The sequence below is a fragment of the Solanum tuberosum genome, unplaced genomic scaffold (assembly GCF_000226075.1).
Source record: "Solanum tuberosum cultivar DM 1-3 516 R44 unplaced genomic scaffold, SolTub_3.0 scf00357, whole genome shotgun sequence".
Classification (NCBI taxonomy): domain Eukaryota; kingdom Viridiplantae; phylum Streptophyta; class Magnoliopsida; order Solanales; family Solanaceae; genus Solanum; species Solanum tuberosum.
In genome coordinates, this window is record NW_006239283.1 from 98,625 (window position 1) to 104,817 (window position 6,193).

General features: G+C 32.4%; 1 long non-coding RNA gene across 1 annotated transcript; it reads left to right on the plus strand.

Moving 5' to 3' along the window:
- Nucleotides 1-7: 7 nt before the first annotated feature.
- Nucleotides 8-5,120, plus strand: LOC107063443 (uncharacterized). Its single transcript, XR_001475287.1, has 8 exons — nucleotides 8-569; nucleotides 1,566-1,629; nucleotides 1,768-1,838; nucleotides 2,244-2,292; nucleotides 2,377-2,651; nucleotides 3,815-3,907; nucleotides 3,998-4,079; nucleotides 4,940-5,120. It is a non-coding gene; the product is annotated as an uncharacterized lncRNA (long non-coding RNA).
- The last annotated feature ends 1,073 nt before the right edge of the window (nucleotides 5,121-6,193 follow it).

Below are 6,193 nucleotides of genomic sequence, written 5' to 3' on the forward strand. Positions count from 1 at the left end.
ATCTTTGTCCCTTGTCTTGTTTATATGTGTGTGGTTTTGGGACACTTCTTTCTTGTGAGGGCATGTAAGTTGAAAAGGTGGTGATCTTGCAAATTCCTAATTGAGTCAAGTGAGCATGTGAAAGAGTTAATGAGTTGAGTCATTTCTTGAGTTTGAGTTGTTGTCACTTAAATGATTCTTGGTTTTTGAAAATGTTTCATGAGAATGAGAGGATTTCTTTTGTGAAAAGTTTGCATGTGGACTATTTATCAGTACCAACCGAAGCCATTACCTTTTTGCTTAATTGAAAAAGGGAAACTGATTTGTGGTGTGTTTTGAAGCAAGAGCCTCTTGTGTTTGACCGCGACTCTTAGTTGGCTATTTTTTGGACCCACAAGAACATACAATTTAACATAAGTTAAACGAAACAGAAAAGTTCTCAAATAGCATAAAAAAATTAGAGTTACGGGTTCAAAAACCATAGTAATTTGTGGTTTTCGAGTTCATCGGAGTTCATTGGAGTCCTAATCCTGGGGGTGGTTCAACTTCGTAGTCAAAGCTCGTTGTTCCCAGTCGCTGTTCCAGAAAAGGTAAATTTTATCATCTTATTTAAATCCTTGTATAACCTCGTTGGGTTGATTAATTCGATGTACTCTTAGCTAGTTAGTCTGGTTTCTTTCTTGTTTAACAATTCTTTTTTTTTAAAAGCTTGATTCGGTTTTTAGCATGTTAATCTCCGTTTTGATTAGTTTTATCTCTATGTTGGTGTTTAAATAGGTGATATTAGTGTGATGTTGTGAATTGCTCGTATATGAGTTGTTGTGGGTTAAGTTCGGTCGTTGTGTTTGGGTTAAGTTCGGCCATTGTGTTAAATGGTCAAATCATAAATTTTCCTTTAATGCTTGTTGTTCTATTTATTGTCTAAGATGTGATTCATTGTTTAAGTTGTTTTGTAGTACAAATTTCAAGTTAATTTTTAGTTTATACTTACTGTTCTTTGCTTTTTTTTTTGGTTCAAGTGTTTTCAATATAGTTTCAATAGGTTCTAGTTTGGTTCTTTGCCTCTTGAATATAGAATACAATTTATGTGTTTGATTGCCCACTGATTTCGCCTCAATTTTTACTTAGTTATCTAGCTTAGTTCAAAGCCATATATTTTGGATTTGTATCTCATGAATCAGATGTATGTTTGAAGGTCAGAGAGGTTTAGAGTAAGCGTTCAATCATAGAACCACCAATACGAATTGTGTTGCCTCCTTTTTTCCTTTTTAATGACAGTACTATTGTTAGTGCTTGCATGTCCTTTGTTTATTCATTTTTCCTCTTTTAGTCAAAGCTATGTCACTTGAGAGCTGCTAATGACTCCAAAAGTTAATTGCTTACAAGGAAGAGCCATCATAAATGGGGGGAGGGGGGGGGGGGTTAGAGCTAAAATTCTTATGATCAATCTATTTATCCCCACTCTATTCAGCTCCTTTTCTCTGCTAGTTTTGGGAATCCTACCTTTTTCCATTAGAAATTATAAAACTGTTGAAGAATCTGCCATATTTTTGCAACTCAGAAATATTTTTTGGGTGTATTCACAGATAAATCATTCTGAATGGGCTTGAGAGAGTCATTCGCCTTACAATTTTGCCAAAGCGAAACTATGTGAGTCTTCCTTGCTTATTTGTTCTCCATATATGACGAAGTTTTGACACTTCTGTCCTTTATACTGGTTTCTCTACATTATGTTTTACTCTATTCTTTTCATGTGATTCATTGATTTCATTTAAAATTTTATTCCAGCCAACGAGTATGGCATGGAATTCATTTCGTGATAGGCGAGAAGGATATTTTGATAAAGCTGTTGTTATAAGGTTCTTTTTCCACACTCTTACTTGATGATTTGTTCTTGTAGCAAGTTGCGTTTGGTTTTGCTTTTGTGCTTGTTTATGAAGAGATGCTATCTTGCTTGTAATAGTTCCTGAAGACTGTCTTACATGAATTTGAAAGGCAGTTTCACTGATTGTGTGAATGATGCACTTTTGTTTAGATTAAGTTAATAATTTGTAGTCTCTTTGGAGTTCAAATGTGAAATGTTTATTTCAAGTTCTATTGATATGTTACTTGGATGTTGTGGCTCTAGATTTTTATCACCGAATAAAATAGAACCTCCAAAACTTTATTAGTATACCCAAGGACAGTTTACTTCATTGTTCAATCAGTAGTCTCAATCCAACATCATTTATTGGATACTGACATATCTTTTGTATCTCTTCCAGTACCCTAAACTAGAAGCATCTGGAATGCTTTCATTGATGCCGACTTCTGGTTAGCGTTTTTCTCAATTCCTCTTTTCTTGTTTTGTTGTTGAGTTCAGCTGCCAAGAGTTGAAAATTATGATCTATGGAGCAGGTCGTTGCTAATTGCTTTGCTCATAAAAGGGAGGCTAGGTTTTGTGAATGGAACTTCCAAAAGGGAGTTACAGAAAACTGATATTTGAAATCTATGGGACAAATATGAAAATATTGTGCATTTGTGGATCATGAATTCAGTTTTGAAGAGTTTACTGAACGAGATAATATATGGATCAAATGCACATGCAGAGTGGGAAGATCTAAAGGAACACTTCAACAAAGTGAATCACATAAGAATCTTTCAGTTGCATAAAGACACCAGACCATCTCAAGGTACAAATTCTTTCTCTATCTATTATTCAAGGTTGAAGGAGCTGTGAGATAAATATGATATGATTGTGCGTGCACCGAGTTGTAGTTGTGATAAGTCGAAAGACTATATTGACCATCTCTGGAACATAGATTATTGCAGTTTCTGGCTGGTTTAAACGATTCATATGATCACATTAGGTGACAAATTTTGCTCAAAACAAATTCCAACTGTGAATCAAGTGTATGCAATGGTTACTCTTCTAAAGGTGTTTTAGTGTTGTCAAATTTTCTTCCCTTTAGTATGGAGTCTACTTATCTAAATTGATTAGTGATATATTTGAGGAAGCCTCTGTTTGCTTATCTAAATCGATTAGTGCTTATCTAAAAGAAATTATGGCGGAGGGAACTAGAGCTTCATGCTTGTCTCTTTTATTTATAAGGGTCATTTATGCTTTAATTCAGCTAAAGAATTTAAAAACAATGTAGAGGAGGTAGTAGCTATTAACAAGACATTACGTGGTAGTAACTTATATAAATAGTTGATTCTTCACTACAACTTTTCTTTAAAAAATCCATATAAATTTAAATGATGGTATTCTTAGAATTTTACATTTAAGAGTAGATATTGATAAACAAGCTCTAAAGTCATATTCGCGAGAGAGCCAGAAATATATAAAGAGGCTAGTGGCGAAATGGATTGATAAAACTCACAAAGTCGATGTGCAAACTATATAGACAAAATAAGTGTAGCCAACATGATGTAGGATTGTTGTATCTATACCATTTCATATGATCTATAATGGAAAATAATGGGCCTAGTGCTTGATTTGGTTATCTTGAAAAACTGGGATTGGTGAAGTTGGTCTTTTATCGATGTAACTTTGTTGTCAATTAGGTTATTAGAATCTTGATTGTCATCTTATTTGTACAAGAACTAGATACCACTAATTTAGATGAGGTTGCTTTTGTGATTAAACCATGGACAAAGTTAGTTTGGCTGGAAAGTCCAACCAACCCCCTCATCAACAAATTTGTGATATTTGTATGGGTGATTGACAATGGCATATTAGATTATGCACATATAATTTTCAGCTTACACTTTTGCTGATAGATAGTAATAGATTGATCTTGAAAAGAGAATGATCTTTTCGTCTCATATTGTTGTGTCCTCTGATTTATTACAGAAAATTTCCAAGGTGGTGAGCACATGGGCTTTTGTGGTGGTAGATAACAAGATTATGTCCCAGTATTGCCCCATCCTTTGGAGCTCGGAGCAAGTATTTTTGCAAATACTTTTTGTTCCGCTAACTAGAATACTCTCATATAATATGCATCGAATGTTAGCTTACTTGTCCATGGTTTTGTAGATATTGTGATGCATTCAGCTACTAAGTTCATATCCGGTCATAGTGATTTCATGGCTTGTGTACTTGTCGTCAGAGGAGAAAGGTTTTTTCTTCTATTTCGTATACGGTTCATAATTTGATTTATTGTTATCTTACAGGTTTTTCCTCTATTTCGCATACGGTTCATAATTTGATTTATTGTTATCTTATGGTTGTATATTCTTAGATTTCTTGGGTCATTTTTGGTGGCTTAAATCCACTATCACATTAGGAGCTTGAATGTAGTGAACATGAGTTTGTAAGTAGACCCATTATTGATTTCTTTAGCAATGAATCACTCACCTAACTCATAGTGAAACTCTGGAACTGTTCAACAATGAGTAGCGAATGTTGATATCAAAGCTTCCTTTTCCTCTTCCAATTTCTATAAAAAATAAGATTCATATCTTCTTTGGACTAGATTAAAGGACGTAAAAGATGATAGTCTCGCTCGCAACTCCAAAAATTCTTTACTTTGAATAAGGGTGCCTTCACTGAGGCTCGAGAATGAGCCTTCAAAAAATCTTAGTATACTTACTCAGGGTTGTATGCAAGTAAAAAATGGATCCCTTCCATATGTCTTAAGGTGTGTACAAGAAGTCCTCTCTATGCAGCACCTTATAGACCCTACAATGCATAAATTTGTGCAATACTTCGTGACACTGAAATTCTTTTTCGGAATGAACTGGCTGCCCTTATGACTAAGAAGTTAAAGAATTCTTTTTGTTGTTATTGATACTTGATAAAGTTGATTAAAGTTTAAGAAATAAGTTCATTGACAAGTCTATATCTGAAAATCTTTAGTTAGTTATATAGCCTATTGAATGTAAATGATGTCTGATGCCTTGTTTCTCTTTGAACATCTCAAGTGTCCTTCTGACAATTTGCTTATAACTTTGCTTATAACTTTTCCTACTTAACCAGCTTGGCGAAAGAGGTTGTACATCCTACAAATTGCTGAAGGTGCAGGGTTAGCGTCATTCGATTGTTGGCTTTGTTTGAGAGGAATCAAAACAATTGATCTTCGCATTGAAAAATAACAAGTTCAATTTTATTTGATTTTTTTTTTTGGTGAAATTAGTTGTCTCACCACTCGTTCTAGAAACATATATGCCTACCTGCACCTTTGTTAATATATTATTGTTGACCCTATAGATTTTCATGATTATGGCATGCATATTCCTGTATCTTCATCTTTATATTGTGCGGAGAAATTAGGGTGGTTTGTAAAATTCTGACACATCACAATGTTATAACTAAATAATTTCAATATCTTGTAGAAGAATGCACAAAAAATCGTTGAATATTATCTTAAGGTATTATTATGCAAGTCTTCCCGGGAGGTCTTTGTATTTTTCTCAGGTATCAAACAAGTCATTTTTTTAGGAATTTGAACTAAGGATCTATGGTTGTTGGTAGGGGTGTACATATGTCGGTTTAGTTTGGTTTTTTATTAAAAAAAAATCTAAACCAATTATGTCGGTTTATTAAATCTAAAAATCAAATCAAACCATACAAAGTTGTTTTTTTCGGTTTTGGTTTTTGTCGGTTCTTTCGGTTTTTTTTTGTTTTTCGATTTTTTACAACTATACGGTGTTTGAAAATGAGATCAAATATATTTTCACTTACCTATGTGATAAGCTATTACTTAAGAAATATTAAATGTATAGAAATTTTCGTAAAAACGGTAAAATTTACATGAGTACAAAATATATTTTTTTGAAATATCAACGTTCATTATGTTAAATTAATAAGATTAAAGGATACAATCAAACTGAATACAAAACGAAATATTTACAAAGTAAATTGTTAACTTTGAATTTGAGAACCTATAACAATATAATTGTAACTTCGGATCTTATTAGAAAATAAAATATTTACAAATTTTACAAGCCCAAATTTGAAATAAAATATATAAACATTGAAAACTATAAACTAGCTAAAATATATTAACAAAGTAGATTATAAATAATATTTTTTATCTATAAATAAAATAAAATTATATATATAATATTTACAAAATTTTACAAGCCCAAATTTAAAATAAAATATATAAACATTGAAAACTATAAACTAGCTAAAATATATTAACAAAGTAGATTATAAATAATAGGATACTTTTTTAAAATTTTGGGAAGTGTAAAAGCTACTTTTTAGAAAGTTGAAAAAGTGGGGCCC